The 20,760-nt window shown below is 32.8% G+C and overlaps 2 long non-coding RNA genes across 2 annotated transcripts; both read right to left on the reverse strand.

Annotated features, from left to right (window-relative positions):
* Positions 1-2,234: 2,234 nt before the first annotated feature.
* LOC149801465 (uncharacterized) lies at positions 2,235-5,410 on the reverse strand. The gene is made up of 3 exons (XR_016420653.1): positions 5,253-5,410; positions 4,415-4,561; positions 2,235-2,306 (listed from the first exon to the last, which is right to left on the reverse strand). It is a non-coding gene; the product is annotated as an uncharacterized LOC149801465 (long non-coding RNA).
* A 9,798-nt stretch (positions 5,411-15,208) lies between these two features.
* Positions 15,209-17,444, reverse strand: LOC149801466 (uncharacterized). The gene is made up of 3 exons (XR_016420462.1): positions 17,317-17,444; positions 16,412-16,573; positions 15,209-15,274 (listed from the first exon to the last, which is right to left on the reverse strand). It is a non-coding gene; the product is annotated as an uncharacterized LOC149801466 (long non-coding RNA).
* Between the last annotated feature and the right edge of the window lie 3,316 nt (positions 17,445-20,760).

Raw genomic sequence — 20,760 nt, forward strand, 5'->3', positions numbered from 1 at the left:
TGTATGCGGAAGTCATCCAAAAGCTTTTAAAGTTTTATCGTTAGAAGTTCTGTATCACACACCCAGCCTGGAAATATTTTTACAAGTTAAGGTATTCTGTTAGATTACACTAATAACTCTGGTCTGCAGCTAAAATGCTTCCGAAAATTATGTAATCAAACTTTACTAATTCTGGGTCATTGAGAACAAAAATTGTTCATTGGCTCTAGTTTTTAACTATATGATACTGGTTCAGTATATACGAATCTTGACTTGGGAATTTCGAGGATAAGTGAGCTAAAAAGGGAAGGGATCTCGATTTAAACCAAAAATTACTAAAATAAATCTTTGATTTGATCTACTAATAAATTCATGACTGGGTTCGGACAGTGCTTGCTCTGTATGCATATCAATGAATGATGCAATCTGAAGCTGGTATTGCATCATACAAGATATGAATTGCATCATGTTTTCCCTAGAAGTCATGGAAGATGCCATCATAACTAAGCATACATCCCTCTTCTGATCAAATTGTCCCATATCAGTTCTTTAAATCATAGTGTTGTTCTCTCTTATTTGTCAGTGTTTAATGTTGCAAAGGGACACATTTCTATTTAGCAAAGTGAGCACAGATGCCTCGTACTTGTGTGAAGAATGCAGATAACTTCTGTTATGTTTATGGTGAAGTGACTTTCGCATCAGAAAAGCGCAGTAAAATAAATATGATTAAGAAAGCCTAAGAAATTTTTGTTTTGGCTTAAAAATTGGAGATATGCTGCAACACTTGTGCAACAAATCTTCGCCAGTTGTTGAACAGTTAAAGGAAATCTGTGCCTTTTGCAGCGCCAATGATTTGTAGATAGCCAACAGATCATATCAACAATTGTTGCTTCCGCGTGGTGCCTCTAGTTGGGCAAGGTATGTCAAAGAATACAAAGTGGACTGTGCGTTATCCAAACATGCCATTATCTTCTATACATTCAGCACCCCAAGGAGAAGGACTGCCGGTTCCTGGTGCACCAGAATCCTTCTCACTTGAGTAAGACGAGGAAGAGGAAGAGGATTTAACTTCTAGTCATGAATCATCAATGTCACAAGACCCATATTTTCTACCATCTTCCTCCTCTGAACCACACCTCGTAACACAAGGTGAACGTAATGACCTTGTCAGGGATTTGGAGCTATCCAAGAGTAAGGCAGACCTGTTGGGCTCCAGACTACAGCAGTGGAATCTCCTGGCAGATCATGTTAGGGTTTCCATGTTCGGTGACCGTCAAAAGGATCGTGTCCCATTCTTCTTCATAGAAGGTGATCTTGTAGCCTGCAATAACATCGCTGGTGTGATGGAGTAACAAGGAGTTTGTTGAAACCCTCCTCAAGGCATACAAAAGCCTTGGTTGCAATATGTCACTAAAGATACATTTGTTGCACTCTCATCTTTTTTGTTTTTGCACCGAATTCCTCAGCAATTAGCGTCGAGTACGGTTAGAGATTTCACCAGGACATTGCAACAATGGAGACACACTATTAGGGCAAATGGAGCCCATTAATGCTTACAGACTATTGCTGGATAGTGACAGGTGATGCTCTATTTAATGTATACAAAAGTCAAGCCAAGAGCGCAGAGTAGAAACTGTATAAGGACTAATCTATGAACTTATGTATACATAATAGTCTTTTGCCTTTTGTTTCATAATTTTTTAAAATTTATATAACCCTTTTACTGTTTTTTAAAAAATATTTAGGAAAGGATCTTTGATAATGAGTCCTCAGATGAAGCTGGTGTGCAAAGAGACACTAAACAGAAAAGAGAGAGAGAGAGAGAGAGAGAGAGAGAGAGAGAGAGAGAGAGAAAAGGTGCAAGTACTTTGCAACTGAAATTTTGCGTTGAAAGTTTTAAAAAATTCTTTCAAAATAAGAAAGATTCAGGAGGTCATGTCAAGACTAAAGACATAGTAAGAAATACCACCACGTTCGGAGAACACTTTCATCTATATATAATCGGACACTTAAATTTATGCCTGGCTGGTTACGTTAATGAAACAGAGAAAGCGAAGAACACAATTTTTATAACGTGCAATGAAAATAGAACAAAAATTCCACAATGGAAATCATCCCAAATACCAAACTTACCCAAATCAATTTCGGTTTCAGAGTTGAGCGAGAATAGCTGGCATAATTTGTGTAAGTTTATACGATAGCATTATTATATACTGTTTCGAAACTTTGTAAGGAAAATAAAAAGACAGATTCAGTTTACTTTACAAGCGCTTTATTTTTCTATGTCAAAAGTAAAATTTACATCAACTGTGTTGTCACTGTCGTATCTGAAAGAACAAAAGAACAATTTCAATTTAACTTACTCGCATGATTTATTCGTAGATATATACTAAGGATGAGCATGCAGAAACATGAAGAAAATGTGCCTCACATTGTAACACCTTGATACTTTAAATTTTCACCTGAAAAACGAATACACACACTGTATTTGCAACTTATATAATTAAAATAAAGACACATCAGATGGACCGACAGACCATGTCTTTAGCATGCATACAGAAGGGGGTTTAGTAATTATTCAGATTACTGTAGAAAGGGTTAAAAATGAAAATCACTTTTTTATGTAAATCGTTTTGAACATGCTCCACCATGAAATTATGAGGGTGACAAAAGCTTATTTGTACTGTTCCAAAACGAAGAGTGGCTTATCGGCAAATATAGTTTAAAATAGAAATATTTTATCTTCACATTTCATTTTGCCCTATATACCTCTTATACTTCTATGAAACATAATATAAGATATTAAGATAATATGGCACAAGTTGTCCATAATGTTGTTATGGGACTAGAATGATAATGTAGAACTATATTATTTAATCCAATCAGAGGCATTTGTATCGTATGCCAATTTAATGAGTATGAGTATGCCAAATTTGCATACATATTATGGCAATCTGTCATCCAACATGGCTTGGTTGCTCTGCATGTTTGCTGCACAATTAGAATACCTTTAGCTATATTTAAAAAAATGGCTAATGAAAGAGATACTCATTAAACCAAGTAAAAGTTACAAAATGGTGGCAATGAAAGATGGATTGCTTTAGCGGGTTCGTAGCAGTGGTGGTGATAGACTGACGTCTTAATCCGCTTGAAACCATTGATCTATCTTTTTATACGTGTTCTAGCTTTGCAAAGTATTATGCTGCTAAGACCGAAACAAAATAAATGTTCGTGTATTCTATTTGCTATATCCCTTCAACTTCTTCATATAAGTGTTATTTCGTTTCGTTTCTTCATGTTTCTTGATATGCAATTTTTGACTACAACTACATAATTATTGAGGTCACCGAGTTTACAACCAAAATCTAAATATTTTATGTTCTTAAACATTACTTTACACAGATTATGGCACGCAAAACCATGCTTGGTGTTGAAATCTTGCTGCCTTAAAGGGTTCCGGCTTACATTGCCAATTATAAGATTTGACTCATTGGCATTTATATCACTGCCAATTTGCTATGATGAAACATAAGCCAGATATATTGGAACACTCGTGATATCATATTCTTGGACTGATTACCCGTATATAATCACTTTGACCAACAAATAGTCAGTTTGACCATCAAATGATCAGTTTGACCAACAAATGGACCTAAACTGAGATACAAAGAGGCAAGATAAATATGTGTGTTTGCCATACCTAAGATCTTAAAATGTGATCAAAATGAGATATTAGATTATCTTTTATCTATTTACACTCGCCGCTAAAGAAAATGGCCTTACTTAAAATATTATGTTTTATATTGGAGCTTGGAGGAGCCACAAGACATGAACATCTTACTGTCCAGCACCTGAAGCGTCCAATGTTAATTCTCAAAGTCAAATGAATGTATATAATTCTTTCTATATATTATCATGCATAATGGGGAAGATATAATGACATCAAATATGCTACAATTAATTACAATGAACTTCTTCATTGTCAAAGTAATTACAACTGATTATTAGTTAACGTTAACTGTAGAGATCCTTTAAAGATGTTTACACCGGGAGAGGGTAAATTTTCAGGAGAGGTATGATACTCACATACTTTCACCAGACCCGGAGTGCACCAGATATTTTATAAATTTCCAGATTTTAACTAACGGATTACTGATATGGCACTTCCTACAAGTAACTCGAACAAATAAATTTGAATGGTGAGGACTATAATAAAAAGAAGTTTGTAGAACAGAGTTGATGCGAACAAAAACGGAAAAGGCAAGATATAGGCACAACAATGAAAATAAAGGGGTAATGTCACGCTTTGGATGCCTTAAGAAGTTCCTCTTGACATTTTTTAAAATTTATTTCAAACGACAATTCATACCATTATTGAGAAGCATGCTAGGTAAAATACGACATTAAGGTAGAAAGTAAATGACAGATTGTTTACCGTAGAGTTTATGGGTTTAGTAATATATAGGACAGCATCTAACAGATCTGGAATTGCTTCCATAAGGGTCGTAAATTCTGCATGGTCCATCTTGCCTCTCTCCATGTAGACAGTACCGCCGGCATGGACAGTCATCAGGGAACAAGCCTAATAATAATAATAATAATAATAATAATAATAATATTATTATTATTATTATTATTAGTAGTAGTAGTAGTAGTAGTAGTCAGCAGAAAAATAATGAGAATAATAATAACAATAGAAAGAATTGAAGAATAAGACGATGAAGATAAAACATTAAGACTAAAATATGAATAAGAAGAAAACGAAACAGAAGAAAAGAAGATAAAGAAACAGAAGAAAAAAGGTAGAAGAAGAATAAGAGGTACAACATCAATACTTAAAGAAAAAGATAAATCTACTCTTGTTGTTACATTCGATTATGTTCGAATTTCCCTCGTTATTGCGTTGTTTCCGACTTATCTGCCTCGATATATTAAGCTTGAAACATTTGAATTCTCACATTCGTTTCTCTATTCGAAATTTCAATATAAATTGAGGTGATAGTTCTTTCGACAATTCTGATTAGAAGAAGAATGTTGATTATCATGTACATCATATTCAAAATAAAGACGATCATGACGACGTTTCGGACAACGAAGAAACTGATTATATCAATCATTTGTAAAAGAATGATAGGTATATTTTGTCTCGTAGTCAGGTCGACGATATTGTTCACACTAGGAATAAAAGTAAAGATAAATGAATGAGGGAAGATCGCAAATATGGTAATGTAAAAGAAATCATGTAACATTCGTATCACTAAGATCATAATTACCTTGAGCTGCAGAGAAGTGGATGACCATCAGACTGCAAACGAGGAAAAAGATAAAGATGGATGCCTTTGACATCTTTGCTTTGTTTTAATTGTAACAATTGAGCTTGAATAGTTGTTAGTACACGCTAAATTGCTATTTATACAAGAAATCCCGGAACGACATGGCTTAGCATATATTATGGCGAGGTAGGGATTGTTTCAAGGAAATGGCTTTGAGTATTGACTACTTGAAAATATTATGTGTCCGTATTTTTTTATAAAAATGAACGTGTCAGTACATCAATGTGGCATGTTGGACTGTCATGTAATTCAACTAGATCCGGTACCATAACAAAGGCATCATTACTTATGTAGTACGTACTGAAGCCGTCGTCAGGCCCTTTTAGTGTTCTTTTCCGAAGTGCAGGCAATATAATTCTCTATATAAATATTTATAATCATTAAGTTATGAAACTTGTTCATTTAAGATGTGAGGAATGTGAAGGTTTATAATGTGATAAACTATATAACAGATTGTTAAATTTGATCAGATTTCTGAAGTAAATGATACTTGGTAACTTAGAATCGTAACCGTTGAATTCCATTCATCATATTAAATTTGATCGGCATCCCCTTCAAAATATGGAAAGTGTAATGTTCATTTAAATGTTGAAACCATCTGAATGATTTTATAATATGCCCAAAATGTAAGATTAATAGGAAAATTATTGTTCAAAATAAAGACTACTTTTTGTTATGCCAATACGTCCGATATGAAGGTTTATCCCATAAAACCGTGAAACAATCAACAAATTGAGTGACTGTAATGTTTCTCCTGAGATGTGAATACATCTATGGTTTTGAAATGTCAGTTAGATCTTAGAATACAAATTGTCCCAGTTTAAAAAATAGATTTGTATATACAGTAAACCAGAGATTAATTACATACATAATTTTTGGGGTGTGAACAAATTCCTGTCTGCGTGTCATATAATTCATGCATTTCTACATACGTAATTTATGGGGTGTGAACAAATTCCTGTCTGCGTGTCATATAAATCAATGCATTTCTACATACGTAATTTATATATCTTCAAAGCAAGAAAATGATTGTTAAGTAAAACTAAAATCACAATTCAAATTTCTTTAACTAGTATGTATACTTTGAAATTAAAGAAAGATGATGAATAATACATGTTATAGTTTACATTACTCTCATACGTTTGAGATATGCTCTTTTTTTATTGCGGAGAAATAAATCCACAAATGTACTTGACGATAATGGTTGTCTCCATTTACCGGCAATATGTGAATCGTTCTATATTAAATGCTATGCGGTTTATTTATATATAATCTAAATGTATTTGTATCTTCATCTATGGGAATATTCTCTCTCTGTCTTTAATATATATCGCATCAATAAACGAACGGTAGATCAAACATTGTGAAATTTTCATAGCACTGCTATTTCTACTAATAACCACAGCTGATGAGATTTATTAACCTATACCTGCAGGGTTACTAATTAACAAGATAAAAAAATACGAATTAGAGACAATAAAGATGTCCCACTTTAGTAAAGGATGTGGAAGGACAGCACACATTTAAAGCCTTGATTTATTTACCTAATTACCATGTGCAGAATACCTGGAAAAAAAGGTAATGTTATTGTTCATATTGTTAAGATGTGATATACAGCTAGCCAGGCATACATAAATCTAGATGCAGGATCCCATTTACAAAGTGTTCCTAACGTTACTTGGAAACTAATAACTGCTTCAAATGATTCGTGGCACAATGAACGAGTAGTTACGTAAACTGGAATACTTATTTAAAAACTCTTTTAATTTTGTACTTTCATATCCAATAAATGCTTTTCTTTAAACAGCATCGATGGTCGTTAGCAATACCAATATTTATTCGTTCTTCCTTTCTTTTGTACTTTCTTTCTCTCTTTCTGTCTTTCATTTTTTCTCTCATTCATTCATTCTTTCTTTATTTATTTCTTTCTCTCTTTCTTTCTTTTCTTTTCTTTAAACAGCATTGATGATCATTAGCAATACAAATATATAATTTTCTTTGTTTCTTTCTTTCTATCTTTCTTTCTTTCTTTCTATCTTTCTTTCTTTCTTTCTTCTTTCTTTCTTCCTCTCTCTCTCTCTTTCTCTTTCTCTTTCATTCTTTCTTTCTTTCTTTCTTTTTTTCTCTCTCTCTCTCTCTTGCTCTCTCCCTTTCTTTTCTTTCTTTCTATCTTTTTCCTTTTCTTGGAACAGCATTAATGATTATTAGCAAGGCAGATTACTATTCTTTCTGTCTTTCTTATTTCTTTCTTTCTTTCTTTTCTTAAGACAGCATTGACGATCGTTAGCAATACAAATATATATTTTCTTTCTTTCTTTTCTTTAAACATCATTGACGATCGTTAGTAATAAAAATATATATTCTTTCTTTGTTTCTTTGTTTCGTTCTCTCTTTCTTCTTTCTCTCGTTCATTATTTTTGTCTTTCTTTCTTTCTTTCTTTTCTCGTTCTTTCTTTCTTTCCTTCTGTCTTTACTTTCTTTTTCTTTTATTCTTTCTTTCTTTGCTTCTTTCTTTCTTTCTTTCTTTCTCTCTTTCTTTCATTCTTTCTTTTTTCTTTCTTTCTTTATCTCTCTCTTTTCTTTTTCTTTCTTTCTTTCGTTTATCTTTTCTTTAAACAGCACTGATGATCGTTAGCAATACAAAAATCTATTATTTATTTCTTATTCTCTATTTTCTTTCTTCTTTCTTTCTTCCGTTCTATCTTTTTTCTTTTCTTGAAGCAGCATTGATGATTGATAGCAATACAAATATATATTCTTTCTTTCTTCTTTCTTTCTATCTTTCTTTCTTTCTTTCTTTTTTTCTTTCTTTCATTTTGTTTAAACATCATTGATAATCGTTAGCAATGCAACTATCTATTTTCTTTCTCTCTTTCTTTCTTTAACTTTCATTCATTCATTCATTCATTTTTTCTTTCCTTCTTTCTTTCTTTCTTTTTTCTTTCTTTCTTTCTTCTTTCTTTCTTTCTTTCTTTCTTTCTTTCTTTCTTTCTTTCTTTTTTTTCTTTCTTTCTTTATCAAATAATTAGTGCTAGAAGTAATTTATCCTTTAGATACGAGTATAGAAAGTGTCATGGGCACTCAACACCCCAGTATGCACCAATCACCAAACTTTCGTTAGCTTACTCCTGCTGTGTCATAATCAAATATAAATACATCATATGCTTGCAAACATTAAGACCGATATTAGATAAATTAAACAGACATTGATTTCATGGAAATGAATAGATTCATAAGGAAGAAATAGTTATATGTGTGAAATTATTCGTTGACTAATTGTAGATCCTGGTCCATGTTATCTTAATATCTTATTGATCATTCCTTACTTTGTCCTTCTTGCAAAAGTAAGGGCGGTATACAGGGGGAAATGTTACGTTAAGTAAAAATAGTTAATTTTAAACTTCTTTTGTGTTTAAACTAATCTTGATTTGGATAATATTGAACTAGGCGCTTTCATGACTTAGATACTTTCGTGGTGCAGCTGAGTCAAAAGGGATTTTGAATAAAGGTGTAATTGATTTTGTTACTCTTTCAGCAATAACCGTATTCATTATTAAACTGTTAATGTGTCTAATCGCAGATGCACTTTCACATATACATAAATGTTTTATTGATTTAATTTGTACATATGTTTGCGTCATTCATGCAACATCTTCCTATGTATTTTTATTATTATAGTATCATATGTATGTTTGGCTAATATGTACAAGGACAATGTTGTATAAATATATCTTTTTCTTTCTGAGGGGAGTTGTTATGTATATCTGTATTGCGTGTTTGACGTGTGATCTATGATTATATTTTTAGATAAAACTATAAAAGGTGCTTACTAGTTTTGAACTCAGTATTGATAATGAACCTGCTTACATTTGGGATAATTTTCGGAGTAGACGGTTAAGTTCTGCTTTATTTCAACATAAGTTAGGCATTGTGAAATAAGTTATATGCACATTTCGACATAGAATCGTAATAGATTCGCGGAAACGTATATAAAGAGAGAATTGAACAATTGTCCTTATTGATATTTCCTATTATTTGTTCTTGTTTCAATATCAACACAAGATGTATTTAATGTTGTGTCTAGATTCAATGTCAGAGAAAACATTTATTTAAATTATTTACTAAAATCACTAAGAGCTTATATGAGTGTCCGGACTATAGCAAACTTTTGTGATTATTGTGAATTCATTCCAAGACGTTCTTCACAAGGCAATTTTGATTCATTCAGGACTGTTTGCACTTCAGCACATTCAAGGATATTGGTTTATCAGCATAATCAGACTTATAATTCATTGCAAGTACTAAATGATTCTACACTTGTTTTGGATATAATTCATAATACGTAAGTTCATGTGCAAATTTTATTTCACGATTTAGATAATTAAGTTATTTACTAAGTTTTACATAACTTGCTAATTTTTCTTCTTCTATTGTTAAGTTTAAGATCATAGAGTCGTCATGAAAGACATCCAAAACCAAATCATAATATTTACAACCGATACGTAGACAACTGATGCCACGTAAGGCTTCCTGACGCTGACGTTGCACTATATAGACGAATCCTGGAATGCACGGAATATTGTGTTTCCAATACGAGTGCTTGATGATTGACACACTTGTAGTATTATCTCGACGGATATTGCGAAGCTTTTTGCAGAATTTGGAATAAAGCACTTTCAAGATAGGGAACCAGTAAATGCAAAGCTTCAACTATGGTAGTCTGTGTAGAAAACCTGAATGACCACTAGATTAGATTTTTGGTCACACGCTTCATTTATAGATCCACGGTGCCTTTAATGCTTTCCCAGCTTCAGTTCGCACCACTGCAGCAGCAAAACGTACATTTGCATATTTCCGTCGAACAGTCCTGGCCTCTAATCAGCTCACTGCCATAGAAACCTGCTCACAAACGATCTTATAATTGATTGTCCGACGAGGTGGAATTCCACCTAAGATCTCTTCGAATGGTTGCTTCAGTAGTACTTAGCCCTCAACACCGTTTAAAATGACACAACAACTACCAAAACTGAAGATGCTGGGATCCGATATGTATCAGATGAGCAACGGTATATAATGCAATCCATGTTTCCAATTTTACAACCCCTCCATCTGGGCACAAGAGATTGTGTCCTGATAAGTTTCCAACACTAAATCGGATGTATCCAATAAGTTGCAGTCTGTGTTCAAACTTTAATGAAACAGATATCAATCAAAGATAACGCAGTTGTTGATGCATTCAAACGAAATGTTTCATGAAATCCAGACCAGACACAATTTTGACGATGATGACTAGTCACAACATTGCAATGATATTCAGCTTTTTTGATGCCATGTATAGATCTCTTACCTTTGTAGCCAATGTGAAAAAAACAATTTCTTTGCTTATTCATCTTTTGTACACTGTTCGGTGTCTTTTGAACTTTATGATTCAGGTAAAATTGTACTTTTCTTCTTTAAAAATGAGACAGTTACAAAAGGGTTACATTTGTAAAAAAATCGCAAAATATAGTCATTTTGTTTTATGTTGTTGGTTCTAAAGAATTCAGAGAGAATATAAAATAACACTAATGTAGCTTTTATCTAAGAGACAAATCCAAATCTGGCGACTAGATCCATTTAAACGGATGTCAGAAGTTTTGTTCTTTCAAATACTAGAGAACAAAGCAATAGATCTGAATGCAAAGTTTCACACCTGAAATTAAAATGTTTGTAAATAAGATTGACAGTTTAAAATAATACTACCGTATAATGCATCTTGGGCACTAGATAATCTTGTAAGGATGTCATAAGTTGAAACAATTCTGTGATTTTATGATTGTGAAGCTATGTGTTTTGTACATTAGGTGCTTCACAATCTAAAATGTTCAGAAGTCGTGTTGTGTGCTAAAGGAGTATGCTCTCAAAGCATGGAACGAAATTTGGGGTTCCAATAAAGCTCTGCAAAAACAACGTTTGTACTATATTTCATGAAATGTACACGACTGCTTAACGCATTATGCAAGGGTCTGTAGAATTACGTAAATTAAATTAAATTCTCAGGTACGTTAATAGCAGTAAAAATGAAACGAATATCGTATATGGAAGAACCCGCTTGCCGTAAGGCTGACACATTTACATATACCTATTTGGAACTGGAGACACCTGTAATTCTTTAACAATTAAAGAAAACTGTTGACTTGAAAATAAAGGTACATCTTTTATGATAGAGCGAGGAGATCTAATAATATCAAAAAGAGCAGTAACGAGTGAGGTTTGACATTTCATATCGGTCCTCAGGACTAGTGCCCTGGAACCCAGTTATTCACATATTGGCATGCACAACCGTGTATATCTACAATCATATACTACGTCTGAGTTGGTGTTTTGCTTTTGTTGATTTTAAAGTCACTTTGAGCACATTTTTTGATATACCAATACAGTGAAGATTTGAGCCACACGCCATTCAAAAAGATATACTGAATCATTCGGCCTGTGCTGGCGTGGTCGGGTATTGAACTCCCGACCACTGTCATTACGAGACCAACGATCTCTCCGTTGATCTATCTCGACTCCGAAGTATTAGTTAGATGAGCGATTAAGGTGGGTTTGAATTTGGTAGGACCTTATTGGTGGAGTTTAGAGGCTGTAACCAGCAATTATTGAGCCGAAGGTCTGTAGATTTCATAATCATCTTGACAGATCATGTGGGAATCTGCTGTTTAACTGTTGCCTAAATCTGAAAAGCTCAAACGCTATTTGTACAATCCGTCAGCTCCTTCTTAACACAAAACAATATTCCCCTTTTGGCATCCCATTTTAGCAGTCTCCTATCGATTTTGTCTCTAATTGTTAGTTTTTTTTTTATATTATTATATCCGCAGTTGTTTCCGTTGTAATGCGTGGGTTTGATATGCCGTTCGAGTTGAGATAGCATTATTCCCACACTTATTAAATAAAAAATTGGATCTCTATATGTCGCATAGGGGAATATCTTTCACAAGCTTTAACAGGTTCTGAAGGAACGAGACAATAAAAGGACAATGATGACATTGTCTTATCACAAGTTATGGATCACATTGATTATGCCTAGCCTGCCAATCTGTCTGTCTCTTTGCCTCTTTGATGCTTTCAGTGATCATGCTGGAGCAATGTTTACTATGTAATGATTATTAGAATATATATATATATATATATATATATATATATATATATATATATATATATATATATATATATATATATTGTAATGGACGGATAGAGAATGCAATGGATGATATATGTACGGCATCATCATCCTTGTTCAGTTTTAATTAAGCGTAATCATTAAGTTTTTGTTAAGTGAATTATTTTTAATAGGGCCATTATAAAGAAAAATTACATATGTTCTTGGAGGTTAAGCCACGTGGAAACTATGATAACACCCGACGCTTTGAAGAATGATGGCGAAGGAAAGGGAATATATAGCTAATTATACATTCTATGTTGTGGAAAATATATTTGACGTTGACGTTCGTTTTATGTTGCTAATTCTAGATAACACAACTGAGTTTTCATACCATGTTCCTGGTTTTCTTTTGACTTTTTAATATGACTTGAGAGTCGATGATTCATTGTGTACCATGTCAACTCTTTAACAATTGCATTTCAAATGTTCCTTATGAAGAAGTTCAAGTACAAGGAAAGCTCCACGTGAAAATGGTGAAAAAGATGTTAATGGACAGGACATTGCAAGACAGCCTTCACAATGCCATTGTGATACATTCATGACTACTGGTACTTCAACGCATTCAAGGATCTTGGTAAATCAGCACCTTCAGCAGCGGCATTTCTTTTTGAACAATCTAAATTTTTGGACTTGTGATCGAACCTTAAGATAATTTTGGATTTAAATGATACGTTGTTTCTATAACTTCATTTTATAAATTGAAGAATTAAATTATTTTAATTTTACAGAACTTCAGTCAAATTTGGGACACATACGGGATTCCAAATGGACGAAAACCTTTTTGAAAGTTATTTCAATTTATGTTTGAACTGTAAATTCATTTTCGTAATGGTTATAATCCTCGGCACTGTAATTTCAAATATTTTGACAATCTAGAGTGAAACCAATAACCTTTCCTAATGTCATCCAAAGTGGATAACTTTGTTTCAAATTCTACCTAGGAAGGGTGTGAGTCTTTAAAACAGGAGGGATTGATCGGTTTATGCAAGCATTATTCTATTCCGGACGTAAAGCATATTCCGTAAAAGACGAAGTAAGAAATAAAAGAGTTCAGACACAAGTTTGAAAGTTATTAAATGTCACAACATTGCAAAGAGAAGATAGGCAAATTCAAACGCAAAAGAGAAAGTAGGAAAATTAAATTAAATACAAATCAGATAGAGGAAAAGGAGGTGTAGAGAGAGAGAGAGAGAGAGAGAGAGAGAGAGAGAGAGAGAGAGAGAGAAATAAAAAGCGTTAGATTCAAAGAATTAGAAATGACTAGCTGAGAGCACTCCCTCTTTAGAAACAAGTTCTAGTTTGGCGTTTGCAGGAAATATTTGGTTACTGCCCCTTTAAATGAAAAAAGTAGATCTATATTTTCATTATTTTGAGAATAATGGTAGAGATTTGCAGTGGCCAAAAGAACATTAGACTTTCCTATTACCATATGTCATTATTGACAAATCTCGTGATGTCTACACTTCACTGTCGGTACACGAAAGTACCATTAATCATGTGATTAAAGGAGACATGTTAAACGGTTATAACTTGGTATCTGATGCAGACTGTGGAAAAGAAACCGGAAAACACATATCACATTTGGAAGCGAAAAGAACTACCGACTGATATATATGTATATATATATATATATATATATATATATATATATATATATATATATATATATATATATATATATATATATATATATATATATATATATATATATATATATATAGTGACTCGAAGGCTTATAATTCCCTATTCATTTTGGAACTCATTCATGGAGTACAGCTAAAATGTTGAAAATGTGTAAAATATACCAAACCGCATTCTTGTTTTGTTAATTATTACATACCATTTAATCTTACATCGCTGATGTGATGTCCCTCATAAACGTTCAGTTTCTGATTCCGTACGGGACAGCTTAACTTTCTGTATGGCAGACCGAACCTGGAACTAGTTCTATAAGTTAGGGTTTTCGGCTAGAGTACACAAATAGTACATCGGGAATGGATTATTGCTACCCATTTTAAATTATTAGAAAATGTTCACAGAAGTTTGTAAATTTTAGAAATCAAGTGTTGTTGGATGCAAATGGCCGCTTCTGCCGCTGCGGATAATGGAGTAGTACTGTGTAACTAACGTTGGGCTGTTTAAGGGCATATTCTGAATCTACCCTCGAAACATTAGAGTTTGTTAAGAAAAATGTTTAGGAGAGTGTGTTTGACGAAGTGTGCTCTGATGAAGCTGGTGTGCAAAGTGACACTAAACGAGAGAGAGAGAGACAGAGAGAGATATTAAATCTTGTATTAAAAGATAAAACAATCCATTCACAAGAGGAAAGACGCAGAAGGACAAGCCAAGATTCAAGGCATAGTAAGAAATTCCACTACGTTAGGAGGACACTTTGATCTTATTTAATTGGACGCTTAAAATGATGCCTTGCTGGTTAGGTTAATGAAACAGAGGAAGCGAAGAACAAAACGTTTCAAACATGCACCTCTTTTTTGCGTTCCCAGCTGCAGCAATGAAGACAGACAGAAGAAACATTCCATATTGGAAAGCATCCAAAATACAAAATTTACACAATATCAATTTCATCTTCAAAGTAGAATGAAAATGGTTGGTAGAACTGGAATAATGGTATACGATAGTATTATCATATATAGTTTGGAACCCTTTAAGGAAAACAAAATGACAGATTCGGTTTATTTTACAAAGCGCTTTATTTTCACATGTCACATTTACATCAACGGTTTTGTCACTGTCGTATCTGAAAGAACAAAAGGATAATTTCATTTTAACTTAACTGCATCCTGTATTCGTAACCATATACTGATGATAAGCATGCATAAACGTGAAGGAAATATGGTTCACAATATTACTCCTCCATACTTTAAGCCAGTCAGCCTTAAAAGGTTCAGGCATAAATCACCAATTATACGATTTGTCTCATTGGCATTTAGATCAAGGAATATTTGTCATGGTGAATCAAAACTCAGGTATATTGGAACTATCGTGGTATTATATTCTTGGGCTGATTACCAGCATATAACGAGGTTAACCAACAAATGGAGCTAAACTGCGACACAAAGAGGCGAGAAAAATATGTGAGTTTCCCATACCGAAGATCTTAACAGGTGAACAAAATGAGATAAATGATAATTTCAGTAGGAGGTATTAGGTTATCTTTAATCTATTTACACCCCCATCCCACCAAAGAAAACGGCCTGTCTTAAAATATTACCTATCATACTGGTTCTGGACAAACAGCTATCAATACCTCTTATTGTCCATAGAACTGAAGCGTCCAAGGTATCATCTCAAATTTAAATGAATGCATATAATTCGTTCTTCATACTATCATGCCAAATGGGGGAGATATAATGACATAAAATATGCCACAATTAATTACAATTAACTTTTTTATTGTCAAAGTAATTACAACTGATTATTAGTTAACCGTATAGATCCTTTAAAGATGTTTACACTGGGAGAGGGTTAACTTTCAGGATAGGTATGGTACTCAGTATCAATTTCAAGAGAGGAATCATAAGTTCACCAGACTCGGAGTGAACAAAATATTTTATACATTTCGAGAATTTGACTAACGGGATACTAATTTGCAACTATTGACACTTCCAACTAGTAACTCGAACGAATGAATTTATATGTTGAAGACTATAATAAAAAGAACTTTGTAGAAGAGAGATGATGCGTAATAAAAAAACGGAGAAGGCCCGATATAGGCAGAACATGGAGATTAAAAGGGTAACATCGCGATTTGGATGCTTAAGCAGTTACTCATGGCTTTTTGTTTATTTTTAAAGAACAGCTCATGCCATTATTGAGAAGGATATCCGGTAACAAACGGTATTTGAGGTAGAATAGTGAAAGCGAGATTATTTACCATAGAGATGCTAGTTTCAGTAATATATAGGAGAGACAAATATAGGACAGCATCTAACAGATCTGGAATTGCTTCCATAAGGGTCATAAATTCCGCATGGTCCATCCTCCCTCTCTCTATTTAGACAGTACTGCCGGCATTGACAGAAATCAGGGAACAGGCCTAATAATAATAATAATAATAATAATAATAATAATGATGATGATGATGATAATAATAATATTAGTAGTAGTAGCAGTAGTAGTAGTAGTGTAGTAGAAGTATTAGTAATAATCAGCAGAAAAATAATGAGAATAATAATAACAATAGAAGCAATAAAAGAATAAGACGATGACGATAAAACATTAAGATTAAAAATATGAATAAGAAGAAAACGAAGCAGAAGAAAAGAAGATAACGAAGCAAAAGAAAAACAGGTAGAAGAAGAATAGGAGATACAACATCAATACTTAAAGAAAAAAGATAAATCGACTCTTGTTGTTACATTCGATTATGTTCGAATATCCGTCTTTATTGCATTGTTTCCGACTTATCTGCTTCCGTATATTAAGTCTGAAACATTTGAACTCTCACATTGGTTTCTGTATTCACCACTCGAAACTACAATATAAACTGAGGTGATAATACTTTTCGACAATTCCGATTAGAAGAACAATGTTGATCATCATGTCCATTATAATCAAAGTAAAGATGATCATGATGATGTTTCAGACAACGAAGAAACTGACTATATCAATCATTGTTAAAATAATGATAGGTATATTGTGTCTTGTACTAAGGTCGACGATATTGTTCACACTAGGAATAAAAGTAAAGATAATTGAATGAACGAAGATCACAAATATGGTAATGACAAAGATGACTACGAAAGCATGTAACAGTCGTATCACTAAAATCATAATTACCTTGAGCTGCAGAGAAGTGGATGACCATCAGACTGCAAACGAGGAAAAAGGTAAAGATGGATGCCTTTGACATCTTTGCTCTGTTTATTTGTACAAATTGAGCTTGAATAGCTGTGAGTTCACGCTAAATTGCTATTTATACAAAAAATCCCAGAAGACATGGCTTAGCATAAATTATGGTGACGTAGGGATTGTTTCAAGGAAATAGATTCGATTATTGTCTAATTGAAAATATGATGTGTCCGTATGTTAAAAGAAATACAGGTGTCAGTACATGAATTTGGCATGCTAAACTGTCATGTAATTCAACTAGATCCGTACTCATAAGAAGTACCATATTACTTATGCAGAGCCTACTGAAACCATCCTCATGTCCCTATAGTGTTGTTGTTGGAGGTGCAGGCAATATAACCCTTTTTATAAATATTTACAACCATTAAGTTATGAAACTTGTTCATTTAATTTGTGCGAATGTGAAGCTTTATACATTGATAAACTACGTCACAGATTATTAAATCTGATCAGATGTCCGAAGTAAATGATAAATGGTGACTTAAGACTTGGAGCCGTTGAATTCCGTTCCTCATGTTAAATTTAAGCTGCATTTCCTTCAAAGTATGGAAAGTGTAATTATCATTTAAATGTTGAAACAATCTGCTTTATTTTGCAATAGTCCCAGAATGTACGATTGATAGGAAACATGTATGAAGAATTTTTCAAAATGAAGACTATTTTTTTGTTATGACAATACGTCCGATATGGAAGTTTATCCCATAAAACCGTGAAACTATCAATAAATTGAGTGACTGTAATGTTTCGCCTGTGAGGTGAATAAATGTACGGTTTTTTAATGTCAGTTAGATCTTCGAATACAAATAGTCTCAGTGAACCGGAGATTAATTGCATACTTAATTTTTGGGGTGTGAACAAATTCCCGTCTGCGTGTCATATAAATCATGCGATTATACATACGTAATTTATATAGCTTCAAAACAAAAAAAACATGATTGTTCAATAAAATTTAAACCAAAATCCAATTTCTTTATTAGCATGTATACTTTAAAATTAACGGATAAAAATGAATTTTGTATTTTACCTTACTCTCATACGTTTGTGATATGCTCTTTATCATTCCGAAGAAATAAACACTATACTTGACGATAATAGTTGTCCCCATTTAGCTGTAACATGTTTATCGTTCTATATTAAATAATGTGTGAGGATGATTTGTATATAATCTAAATGTATTTTTATATTCATCTATGGGAATATCCTCTCTCTTTCTTTCTTTCTCCCTATCTCCCCTCTCTCTCTCTCTTATATATATATATATATATATATATATATATATATATATATATATATATATATATATATATATATATATATATATATATATATATATATATATATATATATATATATATTATACGATCGGTAGATCAGACGGAGTGAAATTATCATAACACTGTTATTTCTTCCGATTAAGCACGGTTGATGACGGGATTTCTTATGATATACCTGCAGGGTAAGTAAGGAACAAGGACAAAATACGAATTAGGTACAATAAACATGTCTCATATTATTAAATGATTTGGAAGAAAAGCACACATTTAAAGGCTTGATTTTTTTTTTACCTCATTAGCATCTGCAGAATACCTGGAAAAAGGTAATGTTATTGTTCAGATAATTAAGATGTGATATACAACTAGTCACACATATATAAGTCTATATGAAGGATCCTAATTGCAACGTTTTTCTAACGTGACTTGGAAACTAATAATTGCTTTAAATGTTTCATGGCAATATTTTCAATTAGTTACGTGAATCGGAATACATACTTATATAGCTTGTCGTTTCATTTTGCACTTTTATCTCCAATAAATGCTTTTCTTTAAATAGCATTGATGATCGTTAGCAATACAAATGTCTATTCTTGCTTTCTTTCTTTTCTTTTTCTTTCATTCATTCTTTCTTTCTTTCTTTCTTTCTTTCTTTCTTTCTTTCTTTCTTTCTTTTGTAATGCGAATAGTAATTTATCCTTCAAATACGAGTATCGCCAGTGTCATCAAAAGAGCACTCAACACCCTAGTATGGATTAATCATCAAACATATTTTTGCTTCCTCCTGCTGTGTTAAAATCAAATATAAATACGTCATATGCTTGCAACATTAAGACTAATGTTAAGTATATTAAACAGACACTGATTTCATAGAAATGAATAGATTCATAAGGAAGAAATAGTTTTTTAAATCTCATTTTTCAATTAACAGCACATAACTAACTAAATGATCATAATCTCAGCATGCTTTTGACCCAAATACAAATGAAACTGGTAGTTGTCCAATTTCGAGAAAGGAGTTAAAGCACTAAAAAAAACCCCAGCAGATTTCGTGGTACATGCTTATCTAAATGAAAATGTCTGAATACATGGACAGTTGCACTTTATAATTTATCAGAGAATTCCTGACATTCAATGAGACAGAGATCATACACGTTCACAGTTATTACCATAGATAAAAAGGTCATTATACTACATTTAAATCACGAATGAAAGAACAACATAAAAGACTTTTATGAAATATGGAATAATGCAAATATTACTATTAAATGCGTATAATTAATATCGTCGATTGAACTCGATGGTTTACTTCCTACAATAAACGAATGAGAATATAGTTTCTTGTTAATAGTATTGTCCATGCTCTCTCTATTTTTATTGTCAGAAACGTTTTCTTTAAAGTAATCTTTTGAGGTTATTATCATGAGTTTCTTTACCTAATGATATCTAAATTCAATATTTTTCGAATCATGATTTATATCAAACACAACTGAGTTTTTGTTTGCTCCTAAAATGATAATCGGTATAAAGACAAGAGTTGACCGTCAATACAAACATTTTGGATACAGAGGCTATTTGTGCTTAACAATTAGATGAGATATTTATAGTATCGTTATGGTTGCGCATTTTATATTTTGCATAATATTGTATTTTTTAAATTGAACCATTTTTTGTATTCTCGCATGTTCGGGAAAGCCAAACCAGGTGGAAACCTTGATTACAGCATATGCGTTCGTAAAGAAGAATTCCGTAAGGTTCATTCCACGTTCTATGTTGTGGGAAATGTATTGAGTGTGACGTTCGTTTTGTGTTGTACAATGTGTTCCTTTGTTTTCTTGGCTTGATCTTGTTTATATGATTTGAGAGTTAAACGTTTATTGGATGACAACTGTTCAATGGCTGAATTTCAAATGTTTCTGACGATGAAGTTTTTTTTTTTACGAGGAAAACTGTACGAGAGAAAGGTGAATTGAAAGAATTTTATAAGGCGATAATATCTGCAACTTAGTGGGGACATGTACATAACATTCATTAAAATAGTAATGCAACACGGGAGACCAAGATACTGCAAAAGCATACGTGCATTTAAAGATGCAAAAAG

The sequence above is a fragment of the Sinohyriopsis cumingii genome, chromosome 4 (genome assembly GCF_028554795.1).
Source record: "Sinohyriopsis cumingii isolate HCF-2022 chromosome 4, ASM2855479v2, whole genome shotgun sequence".
Lineage (NCBI taxonomy): Eukaryota > Metazoa > Mollusca > Bivalvia > Unionida > Unionidae > Sinohyriopsis > Sinohyriopsis cumingii.